A 15,769-nucleotide genomic window follows, 5' to 3' on the forward strand; every position below is an offset into this window, starting at 1 on the left:
ACTTGGAAAAATCTGGTTCTTCAATTATAATACGATAGGTATCAAAACCCACTGTAAACGGTATTACAAATAAAATCATGAATATATCCACTATTACCACTAATACTTAATTCTAGAGAAATCAAGCAAGAGTAAGAAAACAAACAAATAAATAAAACTACAGGCCAATATCTCTGATGAAAACAGTTACAAAAAAAATATCAACAAAATAACAGCACTCCAAATCCAACAACACATTAAAAAGTCATTCACCATTACCAGGTGGAATTTATTTCAGGGATGCAAGGGTGGTTCAGTATTTACAATCAAATCAATCAACATAATACATCACATTAACAAGAGAAAGATATGAACCATAGGATAATCTCAGGAAATGCAGAAAAAACACTTGACAAAATAACACATCCATTCATGATAAAAACTCTCAACAAAGTTGGTTTAGATGAAACCCATCTCAACATAATAAAGGTCATATATGAAAAACCCACACCTCACATATTCTGTGGGGGAAAGACTGAGAGCCCTTTCTCTAAGGTCAGAAATAAGACAAGGATGTCTACTGTCAACACTTTTATTCAACATAGTACTGGAAGTCCTAGCCACAGTAATCAGACAAGGAAAACAAATAAAAGGAATCCAAATTGTTAAGGAAGAAGTAAAACTTCCACTTATTTGCAGATAGCATGGTATTAATATAGAAAACCCTAAGACTCCACCAAACCATTAGAACTGATAAATGAAAAAAAAAAAAAAAAAAAAAAAGATAAATGGATTTAGGAAAGTCACAGAATACAAAACTAACATACAAAAATCTATTGCATTTCTATACACTAATAATGAAATAGCAAAAAGAGAAATTATGAAAACAATCCTGTTTACAATTATACCAGGATGAATAAATTACCTGGGAATAAACATAAGAAAGTGAAAGACCTGTACTCTGAAAACCATAAAACACTGACTAAAGAAATTGAAAATATATGTTAATGGCCTGAAAGAATTAATACTGTTAAAGTGTACATACTACCTAAAGAATTCTATAGATTGAATACAAATTCCTATCAAAACATCAACAGGATTGCTCACAGAACTAGGACAAATAATACTAAAATTTGTATGGAATCACAAAATAACTCTGAATAGTCAAATCAATCTTGAGAAAGAACAAAGCTGGACATACAATAACCCCAGATTTCAATGTATACTACAAAGCTGTAATAATCAAAATGGTATGATACTGGCACAAGTATAAACAGATCAACAGAACAAAACAAAGTCTAGAAATAAACCCATGCTTTTATAGTGAATTACTCTATGACAAAGTTGGCAGGACTATACAATGGGGAAAAGACAATCTCCTCAACAAATTGTGCTCAGAAAACTGGACAGCTACATGCAAAAGAATGAAATCAGACCACTTTCTTGCACCATATTCAAAAAATAAACTAAAAATGGATTAAAGATCTAAATGGAAGACATGAAATAATAAAATTCCTAGATGGAAACATAGGCAGTAATTTCTTTGATGTTGGCCATAGAAACATTTTTCTAGGTATGTCTCCTCTGGTAAGGGAAACAAAAGCAACATTAAAGTAGCAGGACTACACCAAAACAAAAAGCTTTTGCATAGCAAAGAAAACCATCAACACAACTAAAAGACAATCTACTGAATGGGAGAAGATATTTGCAAAGGACATATATCTGATAAACGATTAATTTCCAAAATATATAAAGAAATGACACAACTCAAACCAAAAGAACATAATCCAAACAAAAAGTAGGCAGAGGACTAGAACAGACATTTTTCCAAAGACATACACAATCACCAACAAACACATGAAAAGATGCTCAGTATCACCAATCACCAGGGAAATGCAGATTAAAACCACAATGAGATATCACTTTATACCTGTCAGAATGGCTAAAATCAAAAACACAAGAAACAATAAGTATTGGTGAAGAAGTGGAGAAAAAAGAACCTCGTACACTACTGGCATGAATGCAAACTTGTGCAGCCACTGTGTAAACAGTGTGGAGGTTCCTCAAGAATGAAAAATACAATTACCAAGGATCCAGTAATTGTACTAATAGGTAATGACCAAAAGACTACGAAAACACTAATTAAAAAAGATATATGAATCCCTATGCTTGCTGCAGTATTATTTATAATAGCCAAGATAAGGAAGCAATCCAAGTGTCCATCCATACATGAATGCATAAAGAAATTGTTATGTACATACATATTGAAATACACATAAACACACACATATAAAGGGACATCACTCAGCCATAAAGAAAAAGTGAGAACTTGCTATTTGCAACAATATGGATGAACCCAGAAGGTATAATGCTAAGTGAAATAAGTCAATCAGAGAAAGACAAATATCATAAAACTTCGTGCATATGTGGAATTTAGAAACAAGGAAAAAAAAGTCAAAAAATCAAACTCTTAAGTACAGAGAACAAACTGGTGGTTGCCAGAGGGTAGGTGGGTTGGAGGATGGCTCAAATAGTCTTAACAGAGATTAAGACTGCACTTATCTTGATGAGCACTGAGAAAGGTACAGAACTGCTGAATCATAGTACACACTTGAAACTAATAACTGTATATTAATTACATTTGAATAAAAAAATTGAGGAAGAGAACAAAGTGAATTTCATCTTTAAAATATAGTTCTTTCCCATTAAAACTAAATTTAAAAAGATTAAGTGAGGTACTATTTTGGAACACAAAGTAAAATGTTTGAGTTAAGGTATTGGGAAGGCTGTGGTTAATTGAAGCAACACAAAATAATGGTACAAACACATCTTTACTAGGAGGCTCAATTTAATACAGACTTTGATCCTGCAATTCCACTTGCAGGAATTTACTCAAAAAAAATAATTACAGATATATACAGATACCTAGCTATAAGGATGTTTAATATAATTCTGATTATAAAAAGGAAAAATTAAATAGCTAGTGGTAGGAAGTTAATTAACTACATCACTATACACACACAATGAAAAACTTCAACTACAGTCTTCACTAATTTGATTTTAAAGTAAAAACAAACAAAACCAGAAATTTTTATTCAAAAAGGATCAAGGTTCTGTCCAGCATGTAAAGAGCTTGGAGGTTGACACTCTTCTCTTCATAGCTAGAAAAAACTTGAACAAACTGAAAAACAACAACTCTTCTTAGATCTGTAAGAATGAGGTCAGAGGGCACTGTGTCTTCCAGTATTAGACACAGGCAGATATAGAGAATCATAGCTTACTGGAGCAGAAGCCCAGGTACAGAGACTGCACTGGAGGCAGTTCCAAAGTATACGAAATTAGAATGTGACTGACAATTTGCTAGAGGTTCAATGTTAAAAAGCTTAAGAGTTAAAAACTCCAGGAGGGCCAGTCTTAGGGAAGACACCACACTTATTCTGAGTTTTACCTCGAAGTACGCTTCCAGGTTCTCTAGACACTTCTGATCTTCTAACAAGGATCAGAAAAAATTTCCTCCTGTTGCAACAGGGATACGGGAAAAGTAGACACACTGAAATATATCTAGAGCATTCTGTCCTCTTTAACAAGGCTTGCCTGCAAAGCAAATTATTTTACCAGAGTCCAGCTCTCTTAGGGAAGGGAAATACCCAACTCTAGCCCCTTCTTCCCTTCATGACTCCCCTAAAGGGGTAATGTGTGTGTTACTTGTTGAGGGTGGGGGAATCTGAGAAGTACCTGTATAGGTACTATGTTCAGGGGCATAGGCTCTCTTACACACAAAACTGAGACCTAATTACAGGAATATATGATGCTTCTCCTCCCTCAACATCTTCCCACCACATTAACAGGGCTCCTGTATTAAAGTAGGGGTTTACAAGTGAAAGAACTCTCAGACCTTGTTTACGAAATCTCTAGGGAATTCCAAAGAAAACAGTTGGAGACAAAAGCAAGAACACAAGAAGAAATTTTAGTTTCTGACACCTAAGGGTGCAGCAAACAATAAACACAACTAATTTTAAGCTGAATAAACATAAAAATCTCACACTAAAGACTTACTTACCTCAGTTCTTTATAGACAGTACATCATTTCTGGCTTTCAACAAAATGTTACAAGGCACACTAAAAGGAAAAAAGACATAGCCTGAAAAGACAAAATGAGGCTCAGATGTGACTAAGATTTTGGAATTAGCAGACTGGCAGTATAAAACAACTACAACTAACATGTTAAGGGCTCTAATGGAAAAAGCAGGTATCATGCAATTACAAACAAGCATTGTAAGCAGAGATGGAATCTCTAAGAATGAATCAAGAGGAAACAGCAAAAATCAGCCATCAGCACTGATCCTTTAAACATTAAAATGGTAATAAGGCAAAATTATGAACAACATCTCTGCCCACAAATTTGATCCCTAGATGAAATGGACCATTTCTTTGAAAGGCACAATCTAACAAAATGTATGCAAGAAAAATAATCTGAATATGTTTATATGTATTAAAGAAATCGAGTCGGGGTGCTTGGGTGGCGCAGTCGGTTAAGCGTCCGACTTCAGCCAGGTCACGATCTCGCGGTCCGTGAGTTCGAGCCCCGCGTCAGGCTCTGGGCTGATGGCTCAGAGCCTGGAGCCTGTTTCCGATTCTGTGTCTCCCTCTCTCTCTGCCGCTCCCCCGTTCATGCTCTGTCTCTCTCTGTCCCAAAAATAAATAAACGTTGAAAAAAAAAATTTAAAAAAAAGAAATCAAGTCAATAAATAACCTTCCAAAACAGAAACCATCAGGCCCAGATAGGTTCACTGGTAAACTCCACCAAACATTTAAGGAACAAATGATAGTAATTCCCTACTAATGATAAGTCTCTTTCAGGAAATAAAGGTGAATGAATACATTCTAACTAATTGTATGAGGTAAGCATTACCTTAATAGGAAAACCAGACAATGACATTACAAGAAAGGAAAACTACATACCAATATCTCTCATGAATACAGATGCAAAAATTCTCAACAAAGTAGTAGTGAACTAAATCACACAATACATAAAAATAAGTGGGATCCATTCTAACTATGCCAGACTCATTCACCATTCCTAAAACAAATGATTAATCCATAACAACAATAGAATAAAAGAAGAAAAATATGATTTTATCAAGAGATACAGAAAAAGCATTTCAGAAAATCCAATACCAATTCAAAAATACATCAGGACTAGAAGGGAATTTCTTTAATGCTAAAAACATCTAAAAAAATATATCTACAGCTAACACCATTTTTAATAGTGAGAAATTACATGATTTCCCACTCAGATCAAGAAGGATCACCACTGGTATTCAAAATGATACTTGAACACTTAGCTAATGCAGTAAGACAAGAAAAGGAAATAAAATGTATACAGATAGGGAGGAAGAAATAAAATCATCTCTTTGTAGAGGGTAAGATCATGAATGGAGAAAATCCCAAAGAATATACACACACTATTGGAATTAATAAACTACTGAAGCAAAGTTGTAGGATACAGGTTAATATACCAATGTCAACTACTTTCTACATGAGGAAAAAAAAATCTGATTAAAAAAAATCAAAGTGGACCTAAATACATGAACAGATATTCCATTTACACGGATAAGAAGACTCAGTATTCAGGGGCGCCTGGGTGGCGCAGTCGGTTAAGCGTCCGACTTCAGCCAGGTCACGATCTCGCAGTTCGTGAGTTCGAGCCCCGCGTCAGGCTCTGGGCTGATGGCTGGGAGCCTGGAGCCTGTTTCCGATTCTGTGTCTCCCTCTCTCTCTGCCCCTCCCCCGTTCATGCTCTGTCTCTCTCTGTCCCAAAAATAAATAAAAAACGTTGAAAAAAAAATAAAAAAAAAAAAGACTCAGTATTGTTATTATGTCAGTTCTTTCAATCTTAATCTATAGATTCAATGAAATCCCAATCAAAATTCTAAAGTTATTCTGTAGATATAAACTGATTTTAAAGTTTACGTGGAAAGGAAAAAGACACAGAAGAGCCAATATGATATTGCAAGAGAACAAAGTTGGAGGTCAGAAACTACCCTACTACAAGACTTACTATAAAGCTAAAGTAACATATACAATTGACCCTTGAGCAACAAGGGTTAAACTGCTTGGATCCACTTATATACACACATTTTTTTTTTCTTTTAATAAATATAGTACAATACTGTAAGTGTATTTTCTCTTCCTTATGATTTTCTTAACATTTTCTTTTTTCTAGGTTATTTTAAGAATATAGCATATATCACATATAACATACAAAACAGGTATTATCAACTGTTTATGTTATCAGTAGTTAAGACTTCCAGTCAACAGTAGGCTATTGGTAGTGAAGTTTTGGGAGGAACTAAAAGTTACACACTCATTTTAAACTGTACAGGCAGTTGCAACCCTAAAACTTGTGTTGTTCAAGGGTCAACTGCAGTGTAGTAATGGTGAAAAAATAGAAAAATAAATAAATAAATAGAACAAAATAGAAACCCAGATATAGACTCACAAAAATATTTTTGACAAAGAAGAGAAGATAATTCAAAAGATAAAAGTCTAAAGGTACTGGAACTGGATATCCACAGGTAAAAAACTGAGTTGACAGAGCACTTAAACCTCACAAAAATTAAATGTAACATACACCTATACATTAAACACAAAACCGTAGAACTTCTAAAAAGGAACACAGAAAAAAATCTGTGTGACTTTGTGTCTGGCAGTGAATTTTTAGGTACAACACCAAAAGCACAATCTAGAAAAGAAAAAATTGATAAACTGAATTTTAAATTAAAACCTTTTGCTCTATAAAAGACACTGTTAAGAGAATGAAGACAAGCCACAGACTGATAAAAAAATACTTGCAAAACACAGATTTGATAAAAGACTGGTATACAAAACATACAACAACATTTAAACAATAAAATGGAAAAAGCAACCCAGTTAAAAAAATGGACAAAAGATCTGGACACCTTACCAAATAAAATATATAGGTGATAAGCATATGAAACGATGCTCAGTATTATATGTCACTAGAAAATTGCATATTAAAACAATGATATTTCTGCTCTATACCTGATAGAATGTCTAAATCCAAAAAATGATGACATCAAATGCTGGTGAGGACATACAATAATAAGAACTGATTCACTGCAGACTAGAATGTAAAATGGTACATCTACTTTGGAAGAGTTTGGCAGTTTCTTACAAAATGAAGCATACTCTTACCACACAATCTGGAAATCAGACATGTTGGTATTTATCCAAATGAGTTAAAGACTTATGTCCATACAAAACCTGCACCAGATTGTTTGTAATAATTTTATTCATAACTATGAAAAAGTGGAAACAACAAAGATATCCTTTAATAGGTAAATGGATCAACAAACTGTGATACATCCATAAGATGAAATATTATTTGCTGCTAAGAAGAAATGAGCTATCAAGACATGAGAAGAAATGAAGGAAAGTTAGACACATATTGCTAGGAGCAAAGGACAATTTGAAAAAGGATAGACACTGTATCATTCCAGCTCTATGGATGGAAAAGGCTAACCTATGGAGATACTCAGAAAGATCATGGTTGCCAAGAATTCAAGAGAAGGGAAAATGGGTGGAGCACAGAAGACTTTTAGGACAGCTAAATGATTTTCCTGTGATACTGTCACAGTGGGTATATGTCATAATACATTTCTCAAAACGTGTAATGTACAACTCACAGAGTAAACCTTAATCTAAACTATGAACTTTTCTTAATACTAATGTATCAATACTGGTCCATCAATGGTAACAAACATACCACTCTAGGCAAGAAGCTAATAATAAGGTAAACTGGGTTAATGCTAGGGGACCTAGGCCAGTAGGAATATATGGAAAATTGTTGTACTCTCAAATTAATTTTTCTCTAAACCCTTAAACTGCTCTAAAAAAGTTTATTAAAAAAAAATCCAAAAGAAAGGAAGAAATGATCAAAAGTCACCATTCTTACTCTTCCATGTGGACAACTATGGTGACCCCAAAAAACATGCAAAAATACACACTCAAAACTGCTTTACTCTTTTTAATGATAATTTGTGAAAAACAGAGATGAAAACACAAACTTACAGAAGATTTGTGAAAATGAAATGTAAGTACCAAAAACATAGTTTCAAGTTACTAATACAGATTATAAAATGAAGTAAAAATTTCTGTAAAGTAAAACATATAGACAAAATCTGTTTTAGCAAAATATGACCGTACAGAAATGTTTGCAAAACAATAATGGTAATTCATAGGAAATATTAGCTACTTTAAAAATGCTTTAGGGGCGCCTGGATGGCTCACTTGGTTGAGCGCTGACTTCAGCTCAGGTCATGATCTCAGGGATCATGAGTTCCAGCCCTGTGTAGGCTCTGTGCTGACAACTCAGCCGGGAGACTGCTTCTAATTCTGTCTCCCTCTCTCTCTGCTCCTCCCCTGCTTACGGGCAGGTGCTCTCTCTCTCAATCTCTCTCTCTCTCTCTCTCTCAAAAATAAAACATGAAAAACACATACTTACACACACACACGAGTAAAAATACTTTAAAACTAATTTATCTGGTGCGCCTGGGTGGCTCGGTCGATTGAGCACCTGACTTCATTCAGCTCAGGTCATGGTATTTCAGTTCCTGAGTTCAAGACCTGCATTGGTCTCCCTGCTGTCATCACAGAGCCCGCTTCAGATCCTCTGTCTCCCTCTCTCCCTGCCCCTTCCCTGCCTCGCATACACACTCTCTCTCAAAAATTAACAAACGCAAAAAGAAGAATATTTATATACAAAAATAAGAAAAATTGTTATAGTTTGTTCTTGTCAACACTGATCATGGCACTATTTAGGAACATAACTCCCAGAGGCTGGCAGGTTATTTCTACAATATAAAGCAAATATACACAGTACTATTTTATAACAGTATGTAATATACTGGAAAGATATTAGTTACATATTATTTCTTTTAAAAGTACACAAGGGGCACTGGGGTGGCTCTTGATTTCAGCTCAGGTCATAATCTCATGGTTTGGGAGTTCAAGCTCCAGGTCAGGCTCTACACTGACAGTATGGAGACTACTTGGGGTTCTCTCTCCCATTCTCTCTGCCCCTCCCATGTCCTCTCTCTCTCTCAAAATAAACATTTTCTTAAAAATAAAAGTACACGGCAAAACTTTATGATCTGGCTGTTAATAAATCCATAGAAACAGATTAAAAGGACTAAAATTACATAAATCAACATCTTAGAATTGTTTCCAGGTGCAGGAATAACAGATTATTTTCATTTTTTCTCACCACTTTTACACTGAATGTATCACCTTTTTTGAATTTTAAAAAATGTTGCACATTTAAATCAAGTAATATATAATTTGACTATATAAAGTTTTCAGTGCTAGGCCAATAAACATTTTATTTTAGCTTCTAAACATGTTACACATGTAAAATTCATTTCAACCTAAGTTTAATACATGATACCCGTCAGACATTGCATCAGGATGATGCTATATATAACACATTGGACAAAAGTCTAATAGTTATTAGCTACAACACAGCTTTTAGAGAAAATACATTGCTTTTTACTCATTGTAAAGTAAGTTGACTAAAACATACACAAACCTAGAAGTGATTACTTTAAGAAAACAATATAAGGTGACATTTCTGGGTCATCTATATTAAAAAATGTCTATTTTTACAATGGTGGCAAGATGCGAGAAAGTGAGAATGTGTAGGCACACCAAAAGAAAAGCTAACATACTTAGACCTTTAATCTTGTCAAATCTGATTTCAATCTTTTGGTCAAAACTTCATACTAATCTGTCACATTATTCAAGGAAGAAGTAAAATATCTAAGATTTTATTGTGTTTTTAAGGGACATTGGGATGAGAAGGGACATTGGGAAAAGAATATACTATTAAGGGGAAGAAGAAATCAGGAAAAACTAGCAACCCCAAAAGATGCTTCTTTGAAAATAAGCACCTGGGAAAAATCTGGAGTGAAACGGGGTAGTAAAACTGAAATAGAAGGATGAGGAACAATTGTCAGTTCCAGACTTCACCCATTTCCTAGTTTATAATCTTCAACTTGCATCTTATTTTCTCATTTAAGCACTTCATAAAACACAGTCTCATCAGCCAATCCGGTTCAAATAGAATAAACACATAACAAGGTCACTTAATAATCAGTATTTTAATTTGCAATAGAATTCATTTACAAAGCCATCTCTCAAAAATCTACATTCCTAAAACAGTTAAAATTAAGATGGAAGCCTCTATCCCACTCCATCAGAAGACAAGAGATTCTACAGAGTAAGAAAAGGACTTTACATTGGGAGATACCAGACACAACAGAAGGCGAGGATATCATATAAAAAAAAATCAAATGTTGTGATTCTTGTGCTGTTTTCAGCTGGTTCTCAAATCCCTGGCAATCAGGCTTATGCCTTCTGTGAACAGGGTTTCTCATAATAGGCACTAATGACATTTCGAACTAATGCTTTGCTGTGAGTGGCTGTCTTATGCATTATAGGATATTCAACAGCATCTGCAGCATCTATCCACCAGTTTTCAATTGCAACTCTTGATAATCAAATGTCTCTGGACATTGCCAAATGTCTTCTGGGAGTCATATTGTCACAGCTGAGAACCACTAACAGGAAAAGGCAAAAGATTAGAGGCAAAAGATTAGAAAATTCTACTCATTGGGTTATTAGCCCAAGAGAAAAGGCTTTCAAATGAATAAAAAGTTGATGTCGGTGATCCCCCCACAAATATGCTCCAGACAAATCCTTCCAGTGAGAACCATTAATAACTAGCAAGCCTCAGCCAAATTCACAGCCTGAAATAGCTTCCTGATGCCCTTTACATAAATTTGAACACACAACCAAGAATCACAAGACAGCTGAGGAAAACTTCTAAGATGAAAGCCTCTGAAACATCCTAACAGAAAGAATAACTTAGAGACAACCAAGTAAGTAGGGAGAAATAAACTTGAAAAAATTAAATTAAATGCTTAACTCAATTAAACATTCAAAACTTCAATTAAATCCAGAAAGAGAAAAAATATCAGGATGCCATTTTAAAAATGCAGAGATCAAAAAAGGTATTGGAAATTAAAAATATAACAACAAAAATTAAAGTCTCAAATGTTTAAAAAATCAAGCAAGTTTCCAAAAAACTGTAAAGCAAGACTGGAAGATGATTTTAAAAATGGGAGAAAAGAAACAGCTCTAAGAGTGTAATATCTAATTGCAGCTTCAGAACCAAAAATAGAGGTAAGGATATTACAGGACAAGTATCAGAAACTTTCTCAGAGGTAAGGAAAACAAGTTGCCAGACAGAAAGAACCCATGAAATGCACAGCAAAGTCACCTCACAACAAACACTGTGACATTTCAGAACACTGGGAACAACAAAGAACATTCTTTAAGCTTCAAACAAAAATAGGGTGCAGAAGCTTCCATAAAGAAGAAAAGAGTGAAATGCAAAGTGTTGAAAATAAGAATGGCTTCAGATTTTATATCAGACACTAAGAATTCCTTTGCAATTCTGAAGAAAAACATTTCCAATTTAAAATCCTACATCCAAACTAAGTTAGGGTAATCTAAAGATATTTACATACAGAACATAACCCCTCAGACCATTCGCCTCTCAGATGGCTACTGGAGATTGTGACCAAATAATATGAGGATAATCATTAACCTTAATGGATAACCATTAATCTTTTAATGATGATAACCTACGTTAAAGAAATTCTGAAGCATGTACTTAAGCAAAAGAAAACAGATCCTCAAAGAAAACTCAGAGATGCAAAAATTAACATAAAACGAAGAATTACATGGGATACAGGATGTATCACAGAATAGAGAGAGGTTGCATGAGGGGTAACCACATCAAGGAGCCAGCCTAAACCGGAGATCAGAATGTTCTAGGAGAAATTTCTCAGCGATAGTTAAACTGATTTAAAAAAAAAAAAAATTAAAAAATTGATACTTCTGAACCTATGCAGATGTGCTGACAATAAGCAAGCAGATTGTTCGGGGCTGAATTAATGATAAATATTGAGAAACTACACAGACATAGGATGGTTATTTACCAAAAACTAAGATATCAGTGAAATGATGGGGGGCGCAGGGCTTGGGTATTTGTGGGAAAAAAAACAAATTTACATCGCTCACTGTGGAAGTCAACGGATAATGCCTAACATGGAAAAATCAAGTGGCAGCATATAAGATGTTATTTGTAAATACAGAGTTAAATATCAAAAGAATTAGCCAAAAAAAAAGCTTTAAAAGTTTTTGCCCCTAGCGAGGGGGAAGTAAAGGCTTTAACAGTCACTTTTTCCAACATCACATCCTCCCTGGGGCCTAGCAAGGTGTGGAGATAAAGGCCCAACCATTTCAACCCACCATGGTGCAATTCTGGTGGGCCACATTCTGGAGAATTGAACCTGTGACAAATAAATTAAGCTTTTTTTTTTTTTTTTTAATAAGCCATGTACAAATAGTTAATATTTCAAGTGCATGTTCGTTTACATTTGAAACTTAATACTTAAAAAAATATATTTGAAAATATTTTCTAAATTTTAATTACCTTGGCATCTTATGCTGTAGAGGCCAATTTGATTGAAAAATTTTAAACTAATGTATGACAAGTTAAAACACACAATTTTGGCTGGAAGTAGAAAGATCTTGAAATCAAATCTCAAAAATTAAAAAGAAAAGAGGATAAGGGTTCCATATATGGTAATGGCAGATCAATCCTATTAAAACCAACAAAAAACCTTCACAATAAAAACCAAAGAAACAAAGCAGTATGAAATTACATGCCAAAATACAGGAGGATAAATCAGAAAAATAAACACCATAGTCAGTCACTTTTTCCTGAAGACTTGTACTTATCCAGAAGAAAAGACTGAGAAACAAGAAGAAAGGCTGAACTACCGGTAGCTCTGCTGGGCTATGAAGAAAAAAATCGAAGCACAAGACTCACCAAACCCAGATGCAAATAAATCATCACTCAAATTAAAGTTGAGATCTTAAGGAACATCATTTGGATTAGGAAGAACTGGAAGTAAAATGGAACTTGTAGAACTCATGACTTAAGTCCTACTTAAAGTTAAGTGTAAAACAGAATTACTCTGAAGTCCTGAATATGAACTAAGTGACTTGGGACTGGTAGTGTGCCTGTTATCTTTCCTAGGAAAACATGGCTTCTTGAAAAAGATATCATTATCCTAGGACTCACATATTCTTATAATTTTTCAAATCCAACAACTGGCACACAGGCACACATGAAAAACCATGAAACCAAGAAAAATCATAAACCAGCAAAAACAGACCCATTACAAATTAAGAAATTGGAATTACTGGTCACAAACAACAATTATGAATACTGTGCCAATAAAAGCCACAGTAATTTTTAGTAAGTAGCTAGAAACAGTAAGAATAGATATAGGTGATTTACTTCTTAAAAAGACACTGACCCACAGATTCAAGAATTTCAATTAATTCAAAACAGGAAAAAAAAATTCTACACAAAATGCCATAAAGAAATAGAAGAAAACTTAAGACAAAGAAACATTCTTTAAAGATTTCTTCCAAATCAGCCAGTATTAGACTGACAGGTGACTTCTCAAAATCAACAATCAAAAAAAAAAAAAAAAAAAGCAAAAACAAAAACCCACAATGGAACATTATCTTCAAGATTCTGAAAAACCACCACAATCCTACAATTTAAAAGACCCAAAACTTTCTTCAAGATTGAAGGTGAAAAAAGACACTTGGAAGGTAAGCAAAAAAATTAAGGTAATTGGCCATCAGTACACCTGAATTAAAAATATTCTAGGGGCTCTGGATGGTTCAGTGGGTTAAGCGTCAGACTCTGGCTCAGGTCATGATGTCGTGGTCCGTGAGTTCGAGCCCTGTGTCGTGCTCTGTGCTGACAGCCCCAAGCCTGGAGCCTGCGTAGGATTCTGCGTCTCTGTAGCTCTTGCTGCCCCCACTCCCACCCCCCAGTTCACCCTCTGTCTCTGACTCTCAAAATATAAATTAAAAAAAAAAAAAGATCCTTTTTTTTTTTAATTTTTTTTCAACGTTTTTTATTTATTTTTGGGACAGAGAGAGACAGAGCATGAACGGGGGAGGGGCAGAGAGAGAGGGAGACACAGAATCGGAAACAGGCTCCAGGCTCTGAGCCATCGGCCCAGAGCCCGACGCGGGGCTCGAACTCACGGACCGCGAGATCGTGACCTGGCTGAAGTCGGACGCTTAACCGACTGCGCCACCCAGGCGCCCCCAAAAAAAAAAAAAGATTCTAAACAGTGTACTAAAAGCAAAAGGAAAAAGATCCTCAAAGAGAATTCAGAGATGCAAAAACAGTTGAGAAAATTCATTTACATACCCAAGTTGTTCCAAACATACTTAAGCATTTTTCAACAACTGAATCAAGTATCAATTTTCAAATTTAAACTAACACTTCATAAAACTAAAAATTCAGTTCCTCAGTAACACTTTTAGCCAGATTTCAAGTGGTCCATAGCCAGCCACAAGCTGGCTACAGTATTGGGTAGCACAAGTATAGAACTTCTTCGAGTTAAAGTTACAAATAAATTTAAAACAATAGGAATTAGCATATAAACCAGTAAGGAATGAAATGAAGATAAAAATCATCCAGGAAGCGAGAAATGCTCCAATTATAGAGAAGATATTTGCGATACTAGTCAAATATTTAAGTAAAACACAGACTACCCAATAGAAACATTGTGACAATTCAAATAAGAAATCCAAACAGCCTACAAATATTTTACAAATTGCTCAAAGTCATTAATAACCAGGGAACTGTAAAAACATAAAGCCACACTCATCATGTTGGCATCAACAAAAGACATCAACTGTTAGTGAGACTGTAGAAAAAAAGCATCTACCATATACTGATGGTGGGAGTTTAAACTGATCTATTTTCGGGGCGCCTGGGTGGCGCAGTCGGTTAAGCTTCCGACTTCAACCAGGTCACGATCTCGCGGTCCGTGAGTTCGAGCCCCGCTCAGGCTCTGGGCTAATGGCTCAGAGCCTGGAGCCTGTTTCCGATTCTGTGTCTCCCTCTCTCTCTGCCCCTCCCCCGTTCATGCTCTGTCGCTCTCTGTCCCAAAAATAAATAAACGTTTGAAAAAAAATAACAAATAAAAAAAATAAATTGATCTATTTTGGAAAAGTTTGGCATAATCTCCATTCTACAAAAATGCATACTATGCGTGGAAAAATACATGCACAAGAACATTCACAATAGCATTGCTCGTAACTGCTAAAAACTGGACACGATCCAAATGCCTATTAATATTAGATGAGTTACATTAATTGTGGTTTATTCAGAAAAAGACTACATCACACTATAGACATTACTATATAAAATGAAAAAACATGAACAATAGCTAAATGTACTAATTGGGTTAAATATTGGTGACACGTGAGGAAAATAACACAAAACGTGTAACTCTTTTTACATACAGGTAAAATACAGATAAAATTCATCTGAATTGGGTAGTAATGCCAACACTGGTGGTTAAAAAATACTTGAAATAAATGTAGAAAATAATTACCATAAAAATCCGGTTGCTGTTAACCTCTTGTAGTGGTGAGGCAGGAGGAATATTCAGGAATTGATGGGGGGAGGAGTAGGTCTCCAGTACTAGGAACGTTCTAGTTCTTGACTGTGGTAGTGATCACTCAGTGCTCACTTAATAATTACTCATAGTATTGTATACCTATGATCTGTGCATTTTTTTGCATAGTGAGTATTTTA

At 34.9% G+C, this 15,769-nt stretch overlaps 1 protein-coding gene across 11 annotated transcripts in view; it reads right to left on the reverse strand.

Moving 5' to 3' along the window:
• The window catches only part of ORC4 (origin recognition complex subunit 4), an 81,638-nt gene that overhangs the window by 64,410 nt on the left and 1,459 nt on the right, over nt 1–15,769 (reverse strand). For 2 of the 11 annotated variants that reach the window (XM_025930850.2, XM_086718538.1), the window contains exon 2: nt 4,040–4,120. The exons of 6 other annotated variants lie outside the window; for them this stretch is intronic. The gene's annotated coding sequence lies outside the window, so the exon portion shown is untranslated. Of the gene's footprint in view, nt 1–4,039; nt 4,121–7,489; nt 8,086–15,566; nt 15,739–15,769 lie in introns of those variants that run through there. 3 more of the 11 variants (XM_086718534.1, XM_086718539.1, XM_086718536.1) reach the window with 2 other exon arrangements.

The sequence above is a fragment of the Puma concolor genome, chromosome C1, assembly GCF_028749965.1.
Source record: "Puma concolor isolate L17-30 chromosome C1, mPumCon1.1.hap2, whole genome shotgun sequence".
Taxonomy (NCBI): Eukaryota; Metazoa; Chordata; class Mammalia; order Carnivora; family Felidae; genus Puma; species Puma concolor.